This window comes from Dermacentor andersoni, chromosome 11 (assembly GCF_023375885.2).
Source record: "Dermacentor andersoni chromosome 11, qqDerAnde1_hic_scaffold, whole genome shotgun sequence".
In the NCBI taxonomy this organism is placed as follows: Eukaryota; Metazoa; Arthropoda; class Arachnida; order Ixodida; family Ixodidae; genus Dermacentor; species Dermacentor andersoni.
The window spans coordinates 10,220,697-10,246,259 of record NC_092824.1 but is presented as its reverse complement, the minus strand read 5'-3'; the positions used below and the strand labels follow the sequence as shown (position 1 = coordinate 10,246,259).

Sequence of the window (25,563 nt, the reverse complement as noted above, 5' to 3'; positions counted from 1 at the left end):
GCGACATTGCCTTGATTGCAGTACCTAGCATGCCAGGCACCGGCAACACGTGGTCGTGATGGTGGAAAAGGTAATCTAAGACAGCTTCTGGATCTTCGCGCCAATGACATTCCAGAACTGCAATCATGGCTTTCTCAAACCAAGTACAGGTGGCTCTCCCACGACATTTTAAGCGAAATGTTGGAAATTTCGGCTCATGATGTTCTCCGCTCACTCACAAGTAAGTCACTAACTTTGTGCGAATGCACGCAAAGTGCCTCTATCGGCTGGTCGCGCAGCAATTTTGCGTCTATTCGCGGGCTTCTTTCATATATAAGCTTGAAAAAACGATTTTATCATGGCACGTATTCACCAACAGAATGCTGGATCGAGAGGTTTTCACGTCATACTCTACAATTTTCTAATTGACACTTTTCATATAGTCATAATATTTGAGAAGTTTATTAATTAATTAAGACTAATTTTATAACTACCCGGAATGCTAAAAAAACATAATCTGAGTATGTCCAAGCGACGCCAAGCAACATTAACTTGGTGCTGTCAAGCTACGTGGCATTTGTATATTTTTTTAAATCTTGGTACATGATAGCTGGGACAGCCTGTATAGTGTAGGGTTAGCGTTATACTGCAGGGGGGAATGTGACCGCAGCACCGCTTTCAAGCACGCTTTCGAATTTTTCTTTTGCCTTCCTGTCGACGGACCAAAGTTATTCGGCGATACGTCCAGGACGTCGTTCGCTCCTACACGCCGAGCAGCTTCGTGCGATTTGTAAGCATAGTGGTTGGCGGGGAGCGGACTGTAAGAGCTGGCATGTACCATCCGAGGAGGCTATGATATACAAGTCACTTGCCGTGATCGCCGGACAGTACTACGCACGAGAACCAAACATTACTCACCGCGATTAGCGTGACTGACCCCGCTCACAATTGACGATATCAGAAGGCTAAGTGCTGGTATCTCTTGCGTTATATCGGTGTCCAGGAAAGTCGTGGTTAGGAAGATTGCTGCAATACAGTATATACAGGCTACACAACTAGTGCGACCATAGCGCATAAATGCAGTGGCTGAAACGGGACCATCGCGACGAATGACCGGGAAGGATAACTCCGGCTATGGAGTACGCCGCCTCTCTCCGAGCGCGCCTCTATGTATACATACTAATACTGCACATCAGAGAGAGGCTGGTTTCGCTTCGTACAGGCGTCAGAGTTGGACACCCTTCAGCTTTCTGGAATCCCGGCACTCGAAACTGTGCAAAGCGGTGCCGTCACCACGCGTGTCCCAATGTCTTGGTCTCCCATTCACCTCTAGGCCCGTCCCGTCCGCTTGTGCTCTTCATTAGGCTTTTGTTGCTTTGTAGTTTCAATTGTCCCTCTGCATGTTATCTTCGAGAGTGCCTCATACAGTTCACAGACGCTGCCAGCCGTATGTGCAAAGCCGCAACGCGGAGCTTAGCAATTTGTAAAAGCTTTGCGTTATTTTCTGGATACTTTTTGTTTGTATGTTTCCTGGTATATAGCCCGCCTTTCGGGAAATGCACCTTGTGTTGGTCGGCGCTTCCCGTCTCTCTATGCCGTCCTGCACACTACACGATGCATCACGGAGACGAGCGCGAATGACGCTGGATATAATCTGGTTGCGTGGTCCTTGCTCTGGCGGCGGCAGGGACGGAGGCGTCGACATCGCTTGCGGCAGTAATGCTCTCACACGCGTCGCCATGGCAAACGTATTTTGCTTTCGTTTCGAAGCTACAAGACGGCCACAGATGCACATTTTTTGGTATAGCTTAACTTTCTCCTCGCCCTAATTTGCAGCATCAAAGCGAAAGAAGCTGGCCGTTATTGGCGGCATCTAGCGCGCTATATATAGATGCCCGACTACGGGCTAGTCTCGCTGTGCGTCACCAGGAGGACGCTGCTTTCGAGTGGAACTGTTTTCGTAACGCAGCTCCCGTTCGGACTAGAGGTTTGACACTGGTGGTCGCTTGTGGTGAAAGATTTAGACCTCGGGATATATGCTATTGGCATCGCTTTCCGTTGAAAACGCTATTGTGGCCGATGTTCGGGTGACCGGCGGCGCGCGATACGCGCGCTTGCGAGGACCATTCCTCGCCTTTTGATTGCCTCGAGAGGGCGTGAAATGTCGAGTGCGTGTGACGGAAGAACTCGTCAGTCTGGAGGAGGTAAACAGGTGGTTTGTCCTTTTTTCGCTCGCTCACGTTTTTCTAAAGCGCATGTTTCTAACATTAAAAACTAAAACCCTGAAATTTTGCCTAAAGTGTGAAGAAACGGCAGCGATAGCAGTGCACATTAGCCTAAGTATAGGCTGCCGGCTTTACGGCCGCAATTCGGAGTACACGGCGCGTCGCTACGTATGGTTTCAAGAAACCTTTCGCACGCGAACCTCCGCGTTCCAGTTATTCAGCGTCTCAATATTCGAGAAAGCCGTAAACCCATGCAGAAAGGGTTGAGATCCCGGGAAATGTTGTGCCGGTGCATATATAAGCGCATATTATATGTAGCAATCGCACTAACCAATGACAATATGTGTGCGTGAGCGCATACATGTGTGCGTGTGTGTGTATGTGTTTTCTGCTAGGTTAACATCAGTTAACTTCAATGAGGCGCGCGGCTGGAGCGTATTCCAAGAAGCGGTCACACGCGCGAAAAACTCCGGTACAGAATTGCGTAAGTCACTGAAGTTACGTGTATGACAAATCGCAATGACTATCTGTCCACTAAAAATTACCTCCGTGACTTTTCTAATTCCATCTTCTCGATCATTTTCCTCAACAGACACAAATGTCAAATCGTTCTTTTTCCTGATATTTTATTATTTCCAGGGTTTCCGTATGGTTAAGTCATTCATAGCTTGAAGTTATCGAAATAGCCAAGCAGGAAATTAAGAAACAGAGGGAAAGGGGGGGGCGCTCTTCCGCTAACTGTTGGCACTCCGACAGCGCCTACGTTTGTCGAAAACGGCAGCTTAAAAAGAAATTTCGCTGACCGCCGATAGCCCATGAGGTGGTTACATGCGCGGTGACATACAGTGAGCCTTTTTTTTTGTCACGTTTTTTCTTTATTTAGAGCTCAGCTCAGCTCTCAGGTGCCCGTTTCCGCGTTTAGCTTGACCTATATTCCCATATACCCCCATTGGGCCTCATGTATATCTTGTAGAGCGCAACGCGTGTCACGTGTTTCAGACAGATGGACAGATTTCCCAGGGAAGCAACTCTCGAATGTTTACGCTTCAAAACAGTGCTGCTATTCGCCAGACGCGCCGCGATTTCTCAGTGGTGTTGGGCGGCTGAGCACGAGTCGTGGGATCGAATCCCAGCCTCGGCGGCCGCGTTTCTCTGGCGGCGACTACGCCCGTGCATTTAGACTTAGGTGCCCGTTCATGAACCCCCGGTGGCCGAAATTTGCGGAGTCCCCCACTATACGGCGTGCCTCATAATCAAAAAGTAGATTTTCACGTAAAACCCTACAATTTAATTTTGGTATTGGCCACGCTTCAGTGCACAAACTTATTAGTAACCGCAACGTCAAACAGCATTATCACAACTGCGCTGGCGACGGGAAGTTGCACACATGGTATAAAGAGACGCATGGTGGGAGTGCCAACACTTACTAGAACAGCGTCCTCCTTTCCACTTGGTTTCCGACGGCGGCCACCGCATATCGCCCACAGTAGGGTTCCCAGTGCTCACGACAGTACCCTATAATAGTGATGGCTACTCTTTCTCGCATAGAAGAAACAGTATATATAGTAAGAAGAGAAAACACAACTTTATTTCTTTTTCACCAAAATGACGGTTTGCCGCCCTGTTGCGCTCGTTTATAAACTGGCTTTATTTGATAGGTTTTGGCAGATATAAAGGAGCCGAAAGTTTGTCCTCCTCCGCCTCCATTACGTATTTGTTGACTTTGCGATACATCTCTATTTCAGCGCAGTATTCAAGGCACAGCAATTCACCAGGAGTGTCGCTTGTCGTACGCAGTGGACTGTAAAAATTGGATAATAATCACTATCTTATTGGACCGCGTAAGATTTGTGCACATCTGTCGCGTAATATTTATATAACGTGAAATTTAAAAAAAAAAGAAAACTCTTAATCCTTCAGCTGCAGGAGGGAAGCTCACAAGTGCTTTAATGTGCGCCTCGGTCGTCACGAGTGAAAGGGAGCCAGTCGTCTCTACCCCGCAAGCACGGAATAGGCCTGCGACGATGTATTACTGCCTTTAATTCGCGCAACGCGCATGTCGTTATCATAGGCAAGCTGGACGCAGTATGGCAGGGCCTAAAGGTTCCAGAGGCCGGTTTCGGTTGCTGATGCCGCTCTCTCCGGTCATTTGATCCAGAAGAAGCTCGCGCTCGGCTGAGTGAAAAGGAATGTAATTTGTTGTGGTGCATATATAAGGGACTGGGGCCGAAGTACTTCTGGTTCGGACAGCACATAACGATTAGGCGAGGGGCGCAAATTGAGACATACACTGTAAACGGAAATGAGCCGAAAAAGGCATTTTAAGGGATGTGACCTCCCTTGAGACTACGTGCCTGAAAACCGTGCTCCCTTAGAGTGGTGTAGAAATGCTCAGCGTCCTCCATTTCTCTCCCTCGCAAAATGCGGATGAAAGAAGGAGACAGAACCTCAATTCTACATCCTTTTTAAGAGGGAGTTTAGAAGATACAGGCCTCCCTTTAGCGTAAACGGAGTTCTGTTTCTTATTTTATGCGTTATTTTCTTTTCTTTTACACATCTGTGAGAAGGAAACGAGAAAGGAGAGATATATTGTCCAAGTGGTTCTTCTTCTTTTTTTTTTTCTTTCTGCAAATTTATACATTTCCGGAGTGCAAGCCAACTTATTTAGGGCGATATAATAGACGCTTTGTTCGTCTCGTCGACCACAATGTCCTGTCGCGCTGCCAGAACCCCCGGTCGGCATCTGACGAGCTGTCTTCGGAAGCGAGACCATGCAAAACTTCGACGGCTTAGGCCGCAGAATGTCCTCGCTTCTGTTCGTCTTCCCATCAACTAAAAGTGAAACTGAAGGCAAAGCTCGCAAAGCGCCACTGTCGTCGGCGCCGGTGCCGTTTTGCTCATCGTAGTTCTGCGTGTGTGTCTATATGCGTGCTTACGAGGTAATTTTGGCGGCCGTCGGAGAGTGTTTCGTGTAGTGTGGAACCTCACAAGAAAGCTACCTGCCCCACTGCGCAGCACGGCGGTGATCGGCCACCGCGTAGTCATCGCTTTGACGTGATCTGTGTACTACAATACACTTTCGTGGTTCGCGCGGCCGTGCTCGGGTATTCCCTCCTGCGCCACGATATGACAGCGGCTAGTGAAACCTCACCCACAGTCCTCACAAAATCGGACTGCGTACGGTGTCGACTGCTTTTGGAAACGGCGCGTTTCGGATTACCGCTTGCCCAGTTGCCTCATGTTTGACGCGGCCTTTTCAAGCTGCGGTGGTGAGTACGGCGCGGAAGCATTGCGCTATGCGCATAATGCTCACACCTTTTATGTCGCGGTGTTGAGACTTACCGGTCCTCTCAATAAAACTCAAGAAGCCAGTGCCGCACAAAAAAGAGACGTTTCAACTTTTTTCTTTCTCTTTTTCAATTTAATTGTCGTGTTTTACGTGTCAGAACCATGATCTGTTCCTGTGACCTCGTGCTTAATACTAAGCACAACTCCAAGGACGCTTATAACAACCACGGCGGGTCAAAGAGTATTGGAGTTTCGTCATCAGGTGTGTTTGATAACCACTTCGCCTTAAGTGTCGATATAGGTTGTGACAGCCCACTTGAAAAACACAACAGGAAATTTTAGTCTGTCGTTCTGTTGTCCGTAGTGTGACGTCCTGTAGTTCTTGATCAATATTGAATTAAAAATTGACAGAGACCTCTTTAAGGCTATGTAAATTTGTTTGTAGAAAAAAGAAAAAAAAAAGGAAAAAAAAATCTGCCTGCAGGGGGGATTCGAACTCCGGACTGAGGCATCCCGAGCCCAACATCTTACCACTACGCCACGCCGAATATGCGCCATGATGCATATTTAAGCTATACAAAGGCTTTACGTTTATGTTTATATTTGCATTTTAAGAGTCAACAGGTGCTTTCATTCCACCGCGTCAACTGCCGCATCTCTAGAAAAGTAAAAGTGTTCTTACCATCGACAGGTACATTGTGTAGTGCTAGAACATCGATTTTGCTGTAGGATATCCATATTAAATAAGAAATACAGAAATAGACAACGGTGACCGGGGACACTGTTAGGTTGTTACTGCTAATTTCGACAGTTGTCTCTCGCTCTGCACTTTTGAGCGCGCATATAATTCTGTGTTCAATGCAAGATAGCTACATAAACATTCGTGGATGATTGTTCATTCTGACAGCATACTGGCATCTCTCGGCAGCGCTGTACCAGAATAATGAGACCCGAGCGGGACAGCTTTTCACGCAACTTTGTGGAACAACCCAAAACTTCTTTTTCGCTTTGTAAAAGCTTATGCAATATTTCTGGGAAGTTAACTGTGTCAGTGTAACGGCACATGTAAGTCCACAGGCCTGTGTGCCACATCTTACCAAATAACACAAAACGGATACGCAGCCATTCCCGCAGATGATATGATTTTCATCAGCGGCCGATGTTGAGGAGGCCGGTAGGGCATTTATGGTGCTTCGTCGTCACGGCACAATTATAACAATTGGCCACTTCGACTTTAATACCGGTGTCTGTGCTATCAGCATTGCCGGCTTCAGAGAAGCACGATTGAATACCGCGCAAGAGAAAAGTACAGGGTACACCACCGATGCGAAATTGACATACAATTTTAAAGCGTCGCGACTGAAAGCGCTTCTGTCGCGGCGTCAGAAATTATGTCGCTGCGACAGAAAGTGGCACATTTCTAACGCCACGACCGAAAATGTGTAGTCCCGACAGAGAGTTCCTGTTGCGACGTCAGAATCGCTGTTGCGATAGAAAGTTGCTGTTGCGACTTCAGAACTCTTGGTCTTCACGACAGGATGATTCTGTTGGGACATCAGAATTTCTGTCATAATGTCAGAAATGTCTGTCGCAACTACAGAAACATCAGGAACTTCTGTCGTACAACAGAAATTTCCGTAGTTGCGACAGGAACTCCTGTTGTCTTTTTCAACTGGGAGCGATTTGCGTCACAGCAACATTATTTTTAAGGCGGCAAATTACTGTTATGCAGCATGAACAATGCGAACAGCCAGCCTGTTTCTGTGTTAAATGGAGGCACGCAGTGTGTGCACACAATTATGTTCATTTTGTCAGTTTTGTGAAATAAGCTTCAAACTGCATGCATTTTCACTGGGAAATCTGTACCAGCACTTCCTTGTATCAAGTTGTCTATGCACAAAGGTTTGTGCATTAGAAATCACAGTTTCAGGCAGTTACAGCCTACAATTTCTTTTTTTTTTTTTTTTTGTATACAGACACTAACTGTGTTTTCATAGTCATGTATTGCACGTTTGACCAGTGCTGAAAAGGACAAATGGAATAAATTCAAATAGGCCTGCGAATTTGTTTGCTTGGTCAGGCTTTGATGTATTTTAGTAACGTGTTCATGTGCAGATGTCGTGTGAATGCATACTTGGACTTTAGTTACGTTTCACTGCATCAAAAGAAACCACCCAGCCAATCTCAATTTCCTTCCTTGTTTCTTGCCCTTGGTGTCCACATACCTGAATGTATTCTGAGTTTTTGTACCAAGACAACAGCAGGGCATCACACATGCTAGAAACATTAAGACAAAGAACAAGGAATGTGGCACAAATGATCCACAGAGTCACAAAACAAAAAAGAGGCTTCAAAGAAGCGGAGGCAGTCAGACTTGTGCGAGCATTAATTATTAGCAGGGTGACCTATAGCCTCCCCTTTCAAAAACTAAATAAGGCTGAAATGTCTAAAGTGATCGAGCTCCATCATCAGGGCAGCTAGGGCTCCCAAAAACACATGTGCCAAAAAGCTGGAGGCTCTTGGTATTCACAACACATATGAAGAACATGACACGGCATGTGGTCATGCCTCAGAGAGAACATCTGAATTCTACAAAACAAGGAAAGGCTCTGTTACAAAAGGCAGGATATCCCCTGATAGCGCAGTATGGCTGAGAAAAAACAGTTTTGCTACCCAGACAAACAAGAGAGGAAATTCTAGTTTCACGAATCCCAAAGAATATGAGCACGGAACACCACCAAAGCAGAAGAAAAGCGCAATCAAAGGCTTTACAAAAGAAATGTGAAAGAAATCCAGACGTATACTACACAGATGCATGTAGAGTGGCAACAGACAAATTCAAAATAGTGGCCTTCAATTGGTCCACAGGGATAACAACTTCCATTCGGAACCCTTTAACCTGCACCGTGGAGGCAGCAGCCATAGCGCTGGCCTTTCAAGATGCAGAAGCAAAAGAAACAATCTGCATTGGCCATGATGGACTCTAAGGCAGCATGCTGTTCGTGCATGACGGGTACCGTCCCATACAAAATTCACAGAATTGCACCAGGTGGTAATTTGGTGCCCGGCGCACTCTGGACTCGAGGAAAATGAGAGGGTGGACCGAACTGCTCGAGCAATAAGCATCCGAGCACTAGTCAGTCCTTTCAAGGAACTCCCATTGACCCACACGACACTTCGAAAACCAGGAAAAGGAGAGACAAAAATACAGCCGCCCGCACTCCAACCTTATGAAAGAACAGGCCAGGGATTCGCGCTGTGTACAGACTAACACATATTTACACCTACAAATACTCACTAAGGTACACCCTGCATTCTATGAAAGTATGTGTTCTTGGTGCGAGGAGCTGCCAACTCTTGCCCACGTAACATGAACGTATAAACTACAGCCTCCAAATTCCAATTCGCCCCTTATGGCGTAAGTGCCAAGTAACAGGCACTGGGATGTTTGGCTTGCTAGTGAAGAAGTAGAGAGCCAGAGAGCTCTTCTCGATCAAGCCCAGCAAACCACAGAGATCAGTGGAGCCCTGTACTGAGGGACGCACCGACCGCCCAAACCACTAAGAGAAATAAACTTTATACTACTATTACTTGCCCTTAGTGCTATCAGCCATCAAGTTTACCTACAACTACAAATGAGCCACATGTCACTTGATTCACTCAGATTCCATTTCACTCTTTGTAGGAGGGCATGCATGACTGATTGCGTATGTGCAGCATTTTGTTGCCACAGAGGGGTGTGTAATATGAAAACCAACATAAACATTAATACACTCTGTAGTAACTTGTTCTGAATTGAACTTTTAAAAATAAAGAGCAATTTCAATAAATGACAACATGTGTTTGTTTTTTTAGCTGGGTGAGTAGTGTGCTACCGTCTGGGATTTTTTTTATTCCACGTGGTAGAGGTGTGTGGCTGTCACTCTACTGCTTTCAAGCTTCTGCATCAAGTGTGCTTGTGGCACCTGGGACTAATTCTCAAAGCAAATATGCTTCAGGTAATTGTGAATTCTCGTCAAACATGACATGCATATTGCTGTATTTGTCTTGGAAAATTTATTCAGAAAAGCAGCTTTTATAGCTTCAGTAAATTATTCATTGTGGCCAATTCAGGTGACCCTTTCCGAGATTGACCATTAATTTTACAGCAGTGGCTTTCTATCATTCAAGTATTCAGTGTGTATGCTGCTTCTTTTCAGATATGTTAACATCATACAAGTCTGCATTCCTAAGAACATAAACAGCCAGAGGCCACATTGCAAAGACAGGGATCTGAGTATCAAGAAAAGAAATCAGTAATAAAGGTAGCAAGAAGTACTCACAAGCAAATGTTTGTTGTCAGAGGGATGCAAGAATAATACAGCCCATCCAGGGGGTGCGCGAAAGCCAGATAATGGCCACAAAAAACAAAGCCTACTCATATGTCACAGCCATTTTAATCAATATTGACATTTAACTCCAGGGTATGCATATTGAAGCCTTGCTAATTATGTAAATTTACTAGCACTACCGTCCAGTACTGCTGTGCTCCTGAATGGTGGCTCACATTTGCAGGCAGCAATAGGTGCAGCGACATCCATCATTCGTGCATCACTCATTTTGGACAATACACACCTTGCTGCAAGGAAAAGTAGCCACAATATAGCTTTCTAACAATTATTGGCAATTAGTTTGAGAAAGGCGTTTCCAACAACACCAGGCTAGACCGGCATTTCTTTGCAGCATGCTCTACACCGGGAACGTAACTCCTTGCCCCCGAACCCAACATGTCTGTTTACCTGGCATAGGACAATGTGCAGACAATGCTCACCCCCCCCCCCCCCCCCACACACATGCACCAATATATTCCTGGCTACCGGCACTGGTCCTTGTTACAAGAAATAGAAGTACGGATCCTTGGTCTCGATGTTCGCCAATCCGGAACAAGATGAAATTGGCTAGGCAAAATAAAGAAGACACCAATGTCAACCTTCCACCTGATATGAAGGATTGCATCTAAATGTGGAGAAGATTGTACCAAAATAGCTAGTAATGCTGTTTGGTCTGTACTCCAGCCACATATTATTCATCAGGCTCAGTTTTACTGGCCCTCACTGAAGCAGAGGGACCAGATTGAGATCATTATTCAAAACGTGATGAGGGCAATAGCTGCTCTCCCTCTGTTCGCTCAAGAACATGCCCAGGTGAACACCACGGCAGCATTGCTAATTCAATGTGAATGAGCATTTGAATTAAAGAGGTTGCATGTTGCAGTCACTTCTGATTGCTTGGGTGCAAGAACAGACTTAAGGCCATGGCACGGCTGTACACTGATGTTCCTTTGGACCAATGTATTTTGTACAGACGCTGCTATTACAAGAGATGGAAGCATAGTATCAGTCAGCCTTAAGTACTTCCCTCTTTATAAAAATAAGGAATCTACAATGGATGTCTGCAACTCTACTTGAGCTTCATACCATACATGACAAGAGTATGCAGAACGGAGCTGGTACACGGTAAAGTCACACATGACACCAATGAGGCAGCCTCATTTTTATCAAACTTCACCCAAATACAGACACACCAATTCCTTGAGTGCCATTTAGCAGCTGAAGCAAGACAGTAAAGCCACATAGCTTTGTCAGAAGATACACAAGCTTCACAACTACTCACTTTTAATGCTTGCTTACACTAGGTACAGGGACACATCTCTGGCCTTTTCAATGCCATGGCAGATAACAAAGAACACAACAACATCAAGAACATGTATCTACCCGCACCTCTTGTGCCAGGCTCACTTACCGTCTTTCTACCCTGAAAAGTTTGCTCTGATGCGACACATGCTTTTACGTCAAGTTTGACAGCCATTGCTGCATCAATTTTGCAAGCACTGTCAAGGACGCAGTATTCTTAACTGCAATTTATTATCAGGAAATACGTAATTTTAATAATGTGAGCACAGGCATCTTGACTCACTTATTATGAATGGAAAGAAATGTCACTGCTGCCTGAATGAAAAGAGTAATCTTCTGCAGTTGTAGAGAGTCAGTGTAGCTTCATGCAATACTGTTTCACAGCAAGTTTGTACAAAGTATCATTACAGGCAGGGAATTATAGGCCTAATTGTGCTTTTCACTTGCTCTGAATGTGACCTTAAACAAAGCATTGTGTGTAAAAAGGGCAAATGTTCTTTGATATGAAGCATCTATCAGGGAGTAGCATTTTGCCTTTTGAGACTTTTTAGCATCCATGGGGGAGAGATTAAATTGCCAGTGTATCTCTATAAGGCATGCCTCTAAAGATGCACATGGCGTTTAGGAAGGTAAATTTTTTTGAACCAGGGAGGGACGTACGGAAATAACTTTAATGAGAAAAGGATCTGCAAGGTTTCCAGCCCAGGCTCAGGCCACCCGGGCATTATGTGCGGTGAGGCATAGCCTTTCCACTGCTGCCCGGGCCCACTGGATAGCCCATAGTTGGTCGTGTAGTTCCGAGCTAGTCAGAGCGCTTAGCTATCGCTCCTCGAGAAGGTCCTGTTCTATCATGTCCTCTAGATATATCGATCTGATCTGTGTGCACTTCCATGAGATCTGTGCATTGTATGCGGGTTCGTGCTTGCAGAGCTTGCAGCTCGCGTCTGGGTATTGTGTTGAATTTACTCTGTCTAAATGTACTGGGTTTCGGAATATTCTGGTTTGCAACCTCCTCCAATCTGTTTCTTGAAACCTGTCGAGTTGTTTGCGGGGTTGTGGGTATGTTTCTCCTCGTTTCGTATAGTGTGTCAGTATGTCGTGGTACGTGACCAGTCTGTGCCTGTTGTTTCGTATCGCTACTTCGTTGTCGTTGCCTCCCCGCTGTCCTTCCCCTTTCCCCGGGGGTTGCGGGGTGTTGTGCCGTCACTGTCCGAGACGCGGTGGATTAGTTCTCGCGCGGCTCGGTCGGCCTTCTCATTGAGGTTGGGAGGGCCATTCGTGGTTACTTCTCCCATATGTACTGGGATCCATTTGAGGTATTTGGGTCATGTCAGAGAAACACAAATGTATTGTTCCAAAATGGTACAGTGTTACTCCGCTGCTAGAAAGGTGATTTAGAAGAGCTCTCTAACTCCATTGACTAAATTTTCAGAGGTGATTGCAATGGGTGATTCCCCTGTTACTCTGGTATTGCTAGTCTGGTGCTTACTGTCAGTGATATACACAGCATGCCAGTCTTGGAGCTCAACTTTCAAGAGCCAATTAAGAGGCATGTCATGGGTGATTTAATAAGCTTATTAGGCTTCTTTTTAAACAAACAATTAATTTATTCTTTATTTTTGCTGTCATTTTGATGGCCTGTCTATGCTTTTTGTTTTCAAAGGCCATATTATTTTCATAATTATGGCCTTCAATGTTTAATTGTAATATCCCTTATAATCCACAGTGATTACTCGTAAAAGAGAAATCAATATAGAACAAACAGTAGATGTGGGTAAATGTATGTGCATTGACTTGAACAGTCACCTGCAAAAGTTTAAAGTCAGGTTGCTCAATGGATTGAATAATCTCAGTTGGAAAGCAGCACTAAGTGTGTTCATATGCCCCTCACTCATCCAGTATACGTAAATGTAACCAAATGTAGTATATGTAACCAACACACTCTCAGACTTTAGCGCAATAAGTTAATATGTTGTGTTATGCTGTTGAGTTGAGACTGTGAATGGAACGATTATTAAAATGAGCAAGCTAGAGACAACTATTGCAGTGTTTATAATTTGTGGTAATTGCAGCATGATATTGCAAAAGAACATAAATAATGCTCCTCTCAATGTTTCTATCTATGCCTTTCGTTCATCTCTTAGTCTCTCTGAAATTAAGCAGCAGAGCATGGCACAAGCACTGCTGCTTACGTTTATAATGGAGTCATCAGTGGGTTTCAGACAGAGGCAACTCCTGTCCCTTATGCACATATGTTTTGGTATTTTCAAGACTGTTCCTGTCATACCAAAGCCAAGGCTCACTGGCCCCTCATGGTATTGAAGCTTGCTCACCAATTACTCAGAGTGGATGATACATTTTCTGGATTTTGTCAGGTGCCATCTGTCTTGCCCTAATCATGGTATGAAAGGTAGGTCCTGCCGGTCCAATGCAGCTATCTTAATAAAAAAATATTATAATTTGCATGTTTCTTCTCTTGGCCACCGAAGTGCATCATCCAAACCAAACACAAACACTTTCTTTCCTAGGCGCACTCTTGAAAACAAAGGCTTGCAGCCACATGCAGAAGAAAGTGCAAAACAAATTATGCAAATTAATGCTCTGCAGTGTGCAGATTATGCAATGTGTACAGTAACTAAGGCTGCACCTCTAATGCATTAACTGTATTCAAGATTATGAAAGCTTTTTGCTAATTAAGCCATGTTCTAAAATTGGATTGCATACCCTAGCTGCATATGTGACTAAAAATGTGGTAGCTCAGTTGAAAAAGCTACAAGTGGCATTCCTGTGGGGTATGTTTGTTCACTTGAAAAGCAGATTTTACTCAGTTGGTCATATGACAAGAAATTTTGTTGTTGTGTTCTTAATACTTCATTCCTACATTGCATATTACACTACACCCTAAAGGTCCACACAGCCCACATATCATCATCATCATCATCATCATCAGCCTGATTACGCCCACTGCAGGGCAAAGGCCTCTCCCATACTTCTCCAACTACCCCGGTCATGTACTAATTGTGGCCATGTTGACCCTCCAAACTTCCTAATCTCATCTGCCCACCTAACTTTCTGTCGCCCCATGCTACGCTTTCCTTCCCTCGGAATCCAGTCCGTAACCCTTAATGACCATCGGTTATCTTCCCTCCTCATTACATGTCCTGCCCATGCCCATTTCTTTTTCTTGATTTCAACTAAGATGTCATTAACGCGCGTTTGTTCCCTCACCCAATCTGCTCTTTTCTTATCCCTTAACGTTACACCTATCATTTTTCTTTCCATAGCTCGTTGCGTCGTCCTCAATTTAAGTAGAACCCTTTTCGTAAGCCTCCAGGTTTCTGCCCCGTACGTGAGCACTAGTAAGACACAGCTGTTATACACTTTTCTCTTGAGGGATAATGGCAACCTGCTGTTCATGATCTGCGAATGCCTGCCAAACGCACCCCAGCCCATTCTTATTCTTCTGATTATTTCACTCTCATGATCTGGATCAGTAGTCACTACCTGTCCTAAGTAGATGTATTCTCTTACCACTTCCAGTGCCTCGCTACCTATCGTAAACTGCTGTTCCCTTCCGAGACTGTTAAACATTACTTTAGTTTTCTGCAGATTCATTTTTAGTCCCACCCTTCTGCTCTGCCTCTCCAGATCAGTGAGCATGCATTGCAGTTGGTCCCCTGAGTTACTAAGCAAGGCAATATCATCAGCGAAGCGCAAGTTACTAAGGTATTCTCCATTTACTCTTATCCCCAATTCTTCCCAATCCAGGTCTCTGAATACCTCCTGTAAACACGCTGCGAATAGCATTGGAGAGATCGTATCTCCCTGCCTGACGCCTTTCTTTATTGGGATTTTGTTGCTTTCTTTATGGAGGAGTACAGACTGGCTGTGGAGCCGCTATAGATATCTTTCAGTATTTTTACATACGGCTCGTCTACACCCTGATTCCGCAATGCCTCCATGACTGCTGAGGTTTCGACTGAATCAAATGCTTTCTCATAATCAATGAAAGCTACATATAATGGTTGGTTATATTCCGCACATTTCTCTATCACCTGATTGATAGTGTGAATATGATCTATTGTTGAGTAGCCTTTACGGAATCCTGCCTGGTCCTTTGGTTGACGGAAGTCTAAGGTGTTCCGGATTCTATTTGCAATTACCTTAGTAAATACTTTGTAGGCAACGGACAGTAAGCTGATCGGTCTATAATTTTTCAAGTCTTTGGCGTCGCCTTTCTTATGGATTAGGATTATGTTAGCGTTCTTCCAAGATTCCGGTACGCTCGAGGTCTTGAGGCATTGCGTATAGAGGCTGGCCAGTTTTTCTAGAACAATCTGCCCACCATCCTTCAGCAAATCTGCTGTTACCTGATCCTCCCCAGCTGCCTTCCCCCTTTGTATAGCTCCCAAGGCGTTCTTTACTTCTTCCGGCGTTACTTCTGGGATATCGAATTCCTCTAGATTATTCTCTCTTCCATTGTCATCGTGGGTGCCACTCGTACTGTATAAATCTATGTATATCATCATTAAATTAATAAAATGTGAATACCATGTGCACATTTGTAATGTTCCTCTTCAGGCGAATATGTACGGTACTGTACCTATATGCCGCCCTCATCATTCGTCTACACGCTAATAGGAAGTTCGTTTACATAGTTGCGTGCGAGAAAAATACTAAACAGCACTTCATCGGCATGTCGTCGGTGAGCATATCTCATGAGAGCCTCTCAACTGTACGTGCCAATTCGACCGAGTCATACATACATACATACGGTGCGATTCGGCAAACATGAACCTATCTCCAGGGCCAGTATGTCAATGGATTCCTTTCTCGGGGTTATCGTTATTATTATTACCTACCGTCCATATAAACGACCTATCGTTGATAGTGTACGCGCAGCACGGCAAGGAAAGGCCCTAGCGAGTACGGCACCTCGATCCGGCCTGCCTGCTCTATCATTACATAGCATAACCGTCGGAATAAAGTGATCGCAATCGCACCTATTGTGTAACACAATAAGAAAAAAAGGCTAATGCCAACAGAGCTGTGATACGGAAGCGATCGACGTTTCACGTACCGTCAACACGCTAACTTAATTGTTGACAAAACACGATTTTACTACTAGCGCTGGCCAGACAGAAAGCGTTGTCGGCCGCATATGCCAAACTCGGTCCAAGGATGCTCGGGGGGGCCAAGCAATTGCTGACTCGGGCCCGGGCCGGGCTTGGACCTAGGAGCGTCTGGCCGGGGAACATTCATTGGCAACAGACGGGAAGTCAGCGAGTCGTGGAAAGTTCTTGCGCGAGCGAAACGCAAGCGAAATTAAAATATGTTACAATGTCCACCGTCTACAATCGGGCAGCGCGAAGCATTGGGCCGCGCAACAGCTACGCAGTTAATCTGAACCCTCGGGCTAATCACAGGTCACATACCGAACCCCGCGTCGTAAGAATGGGCTATTTTCCAATGCCCTTCACCTGCGGCGTGCCCTCACGCAGCGAGCGTACTACCATCCAAAAGTCAATCTATTATTGCCCGGCCGGCACCGCGTACGGCGGACGTGAGGTGGCACACAACGACGGGAGCTTTGCCCAAGCCGGATTAGCAAACGTTAAGAAACTGCCGTATTGTAATAAGTCGTGGTTATCAGCGCGTCAAATGACAAGGAAGAGCTCAATCATAAACTACGCTTATCCATGCCGGCCTGGTCGCTGTGGACGCGGATATAACACATAGCGTTACAGAAAAGTGTTCACAAACCATTAACAGCCCTGCTCGTGTATTTAATAACGTTTTCTACTCATCGTACCTTTGCGCTAGCTGTTACCAAAACTAAGATAAATCCTAACCAATTCGCCCACCTTGCTGTCTTGCTGACATAATATGACTGGTGAAAGTTATTCTAGTGCATGCACATATATCGTATTCACATGTGCATATATTGATTGTTTACTTCAGCATAAAAAAAGAAGGATGCTCCATCTGTATAATCTCACAAAATTACATTTTCCTTCCTTTCTTTCCTTTTTTTTACTGTTGCAGTGGGTTGAGTACAATATGTACAAATAAAATATGTCACTTTCACACTACTCCATCACTTAGGAACAGCAAATCAGCAATCAGGATGACAGATATATTTATTTTCTTATTAATTTTTTAAAATTTGTAGTCAGTATGAGACAGCTCACACTAAGCTTGCTTGGTTTTTAACAAGCTCTTGGTCAACAACGACACATACGTTTGGGACTCGGAAATAAATTGTGCAGTGCGTCTGTCTCAGCATGCTTTAAGAATGATAAGCCAAACCTTCATCTTATGCAAGTGTGGAAACTGACAGTTTATGCAACCACACACCCATAACACGTCTACAAACCTGTCATTCTTATGCACTAGAGGTTGAAGTTTGATGTCAAAATATATGTCACTTTCATCACTCATTGATTCATGCGTGACATCTCTTCTTGTACTAATCAAGACGTGGCTAAACGATACCATCTACTATAAAATTTTTCTTTTCACATCTTCATGCAACACTTTTTGTTGTGAATGATGCAACTGCATAGAAGGTGGCATGCTCATAGCTTTAAAAAAATAAATTCTTGCAGTTCCAAATGGCATTCGTTCATTCCTAGAGCACATTTTCATTTCACTTCAATGCTCAAGCAGAATGTTCTCATAAGTGCATACTACTGCCCTCCGGATGTAAATTGTGCATTTTCAAGCGAGTTTCAAAACATTCTAAATGAAGTGCATGTGCTATTTTGGCATTCTACTGTGATCATTTATGGCAATTTTAATTTCTCCATTATTAACTGGACAACAGAATCTGTCACAGCTGCTCACGCTCAATGGCATATTTTCCTTCATTCCTGTCTACACTTCATGTTACCTCAACTCATTACTCTCCCAACCTGTTCATCATGTACAGTGGCCAATATTCTAGATCTCATCAGAGGTAGAAAAAAATTAACATTCAAATATGCAAAGCCATCAAAACTGCCCTGGGCCTAACATCTACGGCTTTGACTACGAGACTTCTCAAGACGGGCATACACAACACCTGGCAAGAATTAGCCGAAGCTCGTAAAGCCAGTCAGTTAGAATGACTTAAGCTCATGCCCACCGGGAGATCAGTGCTGCAACGGCTGAGCTACAGTGAAACCTTTATAGGCCACCACGGACTGAAAAGAAAGAATTCCTCCAAACATCTGCAAATCCCTGTGCATAGCACCAATTGTACCACAAGGAAAGAAGACAAGCCCAAGTGGATGCCCTACGGCAAAGACACAGGCAAGGTCCGGATGCCAGATACACCGACACAGTCAAATACCCGCAAAGAAATGCTTACGCCCTGAACGTCACAGATTCTAAGGGCAGAGAGCTAGCGTCTGCCACAGTCCGTGCGCAAAACTCTGAGACTGCAGAAGAGACGGCGATCGCCCTAGCAACTACCACGTGCAGACGCAGCTGTAGTTCTTTCCGATTCTGAAGCAGCTGTCAGGAACTATGCTAAGGGTCTAGTGTCGACAGAAGCACTAAAGATATTGAAGCACGACAGCGCTTCGATCCGCTACACCTGCGTGACCTGAGTTCCTGGGCATGACGGGCTGGAGGGGAACGAATCAGCACACGCCGTGGCCCGAGGCCACACCTGCCGGGCCAACCCTTCCTACTCTCAAGATGCCGGTCTGCATCAGCAGGGGCAGAGACCGTACCCATCACCTACTCAGCGATCCTTCAATATCACAGGCTGGAATGCAGGCTGCACCCACCACCTCACCTAAAGCTCACCGAAGAAGAAAGTACCACACTCAGAAGACTACAGAGTAACACTTACACCGACGGAATACTCATGCACAGACTATACCAAATGCTACAAGGAAATACTCATGCACAGACTATGCCCAATGCTACAAGGATACCGCTGCCCAATGTGCGGCTTACCATACACCTTGGCGCACCTGATCCTCGAGTGTCCATGGCATCTAGATACAGACGCATCGCCTTCACCGAAAGAATATAACGCCAGACAAGAAAGCGAAGACCTCATTGAAACGTGAGAGGCCAAGCTCGTCTCCGAGGGCCTGGAGCAACAATGACACCTCGTCGCCAGGGCCAAGGAGGCAGCGAAGGCCAGAGGATTCCTGGAATGAGGAGACCTGCCACCTAGAGTAGAACTGGGGCTTAACCCGGGATACTGTTTCAAAAATAAATATTTATTCCTCCTCCTCCTCATCTCGACCAGCGATCCTCTAATCTGTTCCGGCATTACTCACCTGGACGGGCTGTCTGATCATGCAGTTATAGTACGTCTGCTTAACTTCTCTTTAACAAAAAAGAAAACACTACTAAACACATTAGGTGCTACAATAGGGCCAACATTACTCGGCATAATCGTTAATTAGCCACCTTTGCAGACACAGTCGAGCTATTGAAGAGAACTGGTTATGTTTAGAGCCACCTTTGCAAATCTTATCAAAATGTTCGTCCTTTTTCTCAGCATTAGATGCAACAAAACATTCAATAAATGCCTGCAGCACCTCATAAATAAAATGAAGCGCTCTATAGAATGGCAAATAAAAAAAAAGCCAAGACATGGCAAAGATACATATTATGTGACAAAGAATGCCAGATGCTACTAAAATCCACACGTCAACAGGTTTACAGCTATGATTTATTATGAATAACAGTGATTATGGCACGTAATAAACCCCTATTCACAGCCTGACATAATCCTAATTCTGGTGGTGATGTAGTTCCTGAGTTATAGTGTGTGCAGTTACTAAATGACATGTTTTGTTGAGTGTCCAAATGTGAAGACATCACTGCATGCCCTGACTTCCCCATGCAATCTGACATGTCTGAAATTGTTATTAGTGGGTCGGGCATTTTTACCTTACTAAACAGATTAAAAACTTCATCTACAACAGGTCACAGCAAATTTAATAACAAGCTGCTCAAGAATGTGTCCCAGCTAGTGTCGCAACATACCCCCTGGGTTCATTCTTAAGACTGGTGAGTGGCTAAAGTCATCCCATTCTACAAATCCAGCGAGTGTTTATCACCCTTTAACTACCAATGAATATTATTAACCAGTACAATTCGCAAATTTATGGAACACATTATTAATTCACAAGTCATCGACTATTTCGAAGATCCCAGTTTAACATTCAACTACCAGCACAGGTTTTCATTTACATTACGACTTAGCATGAAACCACCACATTTACTCCATCTTTGCAGCAGTTCACCACTCTCTTGGCATCATCAAATTAAACCTAAAGCATGCTTTTGTCAACATACATAAACTTGCTTACACTACACTAATCCACACAAAGCTCGAATACGCATCGCTAATATAGCACTCTGGCAGGTAAACATTGTTGACGAGATTGCATTTGTTCAAAACTGGGCTGCTCACCTTCATATTTTCCGACTATTCATCTTACACTTCCGTGTCATCATTAAAAGCACGTACTGATTTACAAGCACTATCCCTTCGCCACAAATCAGTGCGTCTTTGCCTGCTTGACAAACTTTATAATCGTACTTCTCTTCACAATGATTTCTTTCAGTCACCACCTGTCGTATTTTCATGCCGGGATCACCACCTCATATTCAAGCATACACCATCTCGCACGTTACAATATGCATGCTCCTTTATACCCTGCACCATCACTGAAGGGAACTGCTTTCCCTCTGATATTGCCACAGAATCTGACATTAAAATTTTACGACGTGCTACGCACTGTTAATTAGTTGCCTTTTTTATTACATTCTTGTTTAGTTGTTTTTGTGAGTTACTAATAAATACCTGTATTAATACCGTAGTTTATGTGTGCATGCATATTTGCAACATTTTATTTTGCTGTGTGCATAACTTTTGTTTTGCAATTCTTATGATTTCTTACATTCTGTTTCTTAATACCTAAACAATGTTAGCATACCTTTGTTCTGTACTTTGTCCTATTATTTGTTGTAACTATTTCTTTGTAATCTCATCTATGTTTGTACTCTCCCTGCCCCTGTTATGTGATGGGCGCAACTGAAGCCTTTAAGGGCACCGTTGAGCGCTGCAACACTGCTACTTTGATGTAGCAGTGTTGTGAGGCATTTTGCTACCCTAGGTAAAGTCAAACTACTGCACTCCTCTCCACTCTAGCACCAAATTTAGGTGCACCATGTGAAGAATCTTAAGACACATTGTAAGGCATTATAGTAACTAATATGGGAAGAAAGTTGGTAGACAGGTTTCCAGGCATCACTTCATTGTTCTTTCAAAAGTCAGTCATCCATAGTGCATTTGAAATTGGATATTTTACGGAATCCAACATTGTCCTTTGCCATTGGTGAAATGTAAATGTTAAAGTGGGGTGAGGAACGACTAGATGCGATGTGCCCATCTAGAGCTGCCAAATCTAAGTGGCCACTTGTTTTGCCTACAGCACAATATACCTCTGCTTGGTTGTGTTGCTGGTCAGAAATATACATACAAAATAACAGAAGGTGCTGCTGTGCCAATATATTCACAAAAGTCTTACATGATTATACAGGTGCCATCCATTAGCATCAAAACATGGCCTGCACAACAAGCACAGTATCTTCAGCAGAAATTGTAGTGTTATATCTTGCATACAGAAATGCAGAAAAGTGTAAACAAGGTGCACTCTGCTAAAATTTGTCTTGTGAATTCCTACTGTGCCAACTGTGCAGATTGATGGCATATAGTTTGATCTGGGAGCTAGCCCAATGCACATGTACACAAAGAAAAATGATTCACCTCTTAAATATGTGAAATGACGCCCAGGTAGGCACAGTAAATTTTCAACTTTGTATGCTTCAGTGCTATGCTAGAAGAAAACGTTTTTTTAGTGTGTTGCTGATTCACAATTATATACCAACTATGCATATAGGAGAAGAATCTGCAATCTGTTAGGCTGCGTGTTAAAATACCATGTATACAAACCCAGGGAAAACATGGGGAAGGCAGGAAATGGAAATTCAAGACGATGAGCAAACCGAGAACAAGATGAAAGCAGGAGCCAACGTTTCAACAAGTGGACTTGTCTTCTTCAAGGCGACATATGCTTTCCTCGCCACAGTTACAGATATTAAGAATCAATTTGGTTGATGCCCAGCCTGATACTCCGTGATTATACTGATAGATATGCATACAATTGCTTATCCTTTTTCTGTGGATTGCATTTCACCTACTAACAATTGAAAGATATCAGTCAACGTGAGATGCAAATAGTGTTGTACTTTGCGGAAGGTATGTATATATATATATATATATATATACAGCACCAGCAATTATGTTACGACCTTTGACGAGTCATGTGACTCGCTTGACACACCATGCTCGCTGCTGGGTTGTTGTGCTTTGAGTGCCACGTGTTTTTCTGAGCACAAGTTTGACCGATAAAGATTTAATGCTGTGAAGTGATGTTTCCAGTGATGCCACAACAACGCAACAATGCTCTGAAGTATATATTTATTGATTTGACAGCAAGAATTCCATAGACATTTTCTGTAGCATGAAGGAAGGAGATGCAGATACGGTAGCAGATCTGAATCATTATTATTATTATTATAATAATTATTATTATTATTATATACATAATATTACTGTATTAATCATTAATATACATCATTGTACTGTGTGGTAGTACAATATATAGTATACCACTCAACACAGTCAGTGCTCAAAGTTAGCCAGGGCTCGAGAGAGTTCGGCCTCTCTTCCATTTTCTAAGCAGGGGTTCGGCCCCGTCTTTGCAGGTCAACTGTAGCACTGCGGCACCCATTCGACAAGCACTGTAGGTGATTTTATTGCCAATAGTGCCTTGTGAGGGGAAATTCCAACTCTCCAATTTTTTGGAATAATGACTTAAATAAACAACAAATCGGTTTACTACCTCTGTCCAAGCGGCGTGATTAAGAATGCCTTAAATTGTTGCAGAATTCAAATAACACCCCACACTACTCATTAAAGAACAACTATCTGTCTCCTGATAATTTGAAACCTACTAGGAATAGCCACAAACTTAACCTTGCTCCATTTCAACTGCATACTAACCTGTTTAAGTACAGCTTTCCTCATACAATTGAAAAATGGAACTTACTCCCAGGTGAAACTAGGTAAATTAGAAAAATCATTGTATTTACTTGATTCATGCTGCGTTTATTATACTGATTGTATCTTTTATATCGAAGTTATCATGTTTTTTAAGGCATTGAAGTTGATTTGTGCAGAAAAATATTTTGTTATATGCAATGTACAAACCCACTCCTGCGATAGCCCAATTGGACTACAGTATGTGAAAATAAAAATAAATAAATAAATAAGTGATTAATCAGTTGATAGGGCATGAGCAAAGACAGAGCAACAGCTATTGTCCTACTTCTGCATGCATTTGCCCAAGGCATTGCACATGACAGTCACCACCCTTAATTGCTCGACTAATTAAGATTCTTGGCACAGCTAGCATACTGTTTCATGAGTCAATTGAGTGTGAACCTACCTGTTCGTGAATTATTGAAGGTTCACCTTGGTTTCTTAGTTTACAAATTAATTTTAATTCGTTTATTTTTGCATTACGAGTACAGTGCTATACCATGCATGTACTTTGTACACTTTTGCAGTAAGCAGGTGTGAAACCATGAAATATATTCTTGTAGTGCCCTGAGGTTCTAGGTCCTTTCGGCTCCCCTTATTACCACCGGTACCACTATAGCCGTTACCACCAGTGGTGCGGCCGGTATGTCGATCGATACCGCCGGAATGCTTTATTGAGCGATATATGTGTGAACGTGACACGCGCGGCTTGCCCGTAAATCCGTTTCACTTGCACGTGCCGCGTCAACAGAAACACGCCGCTTTTCTTTCTTTCTTTTTCTGGTGGAAATGGGGCACAACATCGAATAAACGAAGCTTTGCACAACACGTTTACAAACGGACATACACGAAATAACAACCACTCTGACTCATCATTAACATGTCTAATTGACCAACGATTTGGCGGCTGTCCATTGTATTTGTTAGGTTGTTAATTATGCTGTTTCTCACTGGTCAACCAAGCGAGACTGTACTAGTAATCATGCAAGCCGTTCGTTTTCTTGCATTTCGTGACTTGCTCGTCCGGCTCCTTTTGCCGACGAGAAGCAGCCTATATTTCTCGCTTTATCCCCAGCAGCAATACTCTACAAAACGAAATATTGTCCCTCCATTTAAACCCCATTCAACCAGGTTTAATGTCCTCGACATTGAGCCACAATATGTAAGGAATATCGTTTAAAGGCCGCAGGCCAGGTGACAATGGACATAAATCGGAGGGGCCGAGGGGCCAAAGAAACTAAACTGAAACATTGTTTGCCGTGAGTATTTTCGAAACAGCATGTGCCTTATATCTTAAATAAATAAATATAAAATAATCTAGACGGACATACGTTAGAACTTTGTTTTGTTTTGTCCATATTCAAACTCTTCTAGGTGGCGCCCCAACAGCTCATCGAAATGCACGCAGCGCGAATTCGAATCCACAGCGAGATTTGAGCGCGGGAAGCTGTTATGTGCCAGTATGCTGGGGTAGGCTTGACAACTCAAAATTTTCTATTTGTACTTACGAAGCAGCAGTATTTGACAGAAAAGAATAATACTTTGATGCTCTTCTCACGCCTACAAGCGAGGGCGGCGTGATTAACAACACAGCGTAATGCGCAACGGTGAACGCCAACGAACTGCGTGCCGCCACCAACCTGGACGAAGCATTTTGGTAAGCTCGTATTTTATTTCTTGTTTGCAAAGTTTGTCGCAGGCAAACAATTTCTTTATTTCTAGAAGGATCGCATTTGACTTCGCTATCGTGAGTCTCACGCCGTGAACAACGGCTTCTGCGATATCCAGAACGTATTGATGTGCTCAGTGCGCATGCATGATGTAAGACGATAGAATAAGCAGAACTGTGTAACCTCTATATCGTACAAGGGGGAGAAGGCGCGAAGATTATACGTCAGTTGAATAAAAAGGACACATCTCGTTTGTACGCGTCCTTTTGTTTTAGTTACTGTATATTTTGGTAATGTATCGTCATATGGGTTTACCAGTCATGGCCGGACTTGGTGCTCTCGTTCTCGCGTGCAAATGTGCCAGTTGGCTGAGGTGGCACTGTGAACAGCGCCAGACAGGGCGCGATTCCCCCGGTTCTTGAGCCCCTGGCCAAAAACTTATTTCTGGTATAGGAAACATTTTCACAGCTGTGCACTGTACCCACCTAGGTTGCTTAGGGGTTATGGTGTTGGGCTGCTAAGCACGAGGTCGTGGGATCGATTCCCGGCCACGGCGGTCGCATTTTGATGGGGGCAGAATGCAGAAACACCCGTGTACTTTGATTTAG

General features: G+C 44.0%; 1 long non-coding RNA gene across 1 annotated transcript; it reads left to right on the top strand.

The window, feature by feature from the left end:
• The first annotated feature begins 12,042 nt into the window (after window positions 1-12,042).
• On the top strand, window positions 12,043-22,328 carry LOC140214094 (uncharacterized). The gene is made up of 3 exons (XR_011891016.1): window positions 12,043-13,574; window positions 20,098-20,182; window positions 22,138-22,328. It is a non-coding gene; the product is annotated as an uncharacterized lncRNA (long non-coding RNA).
• Window positions 22,329-25,563: the final 3,235 nt, after the last annotated feature.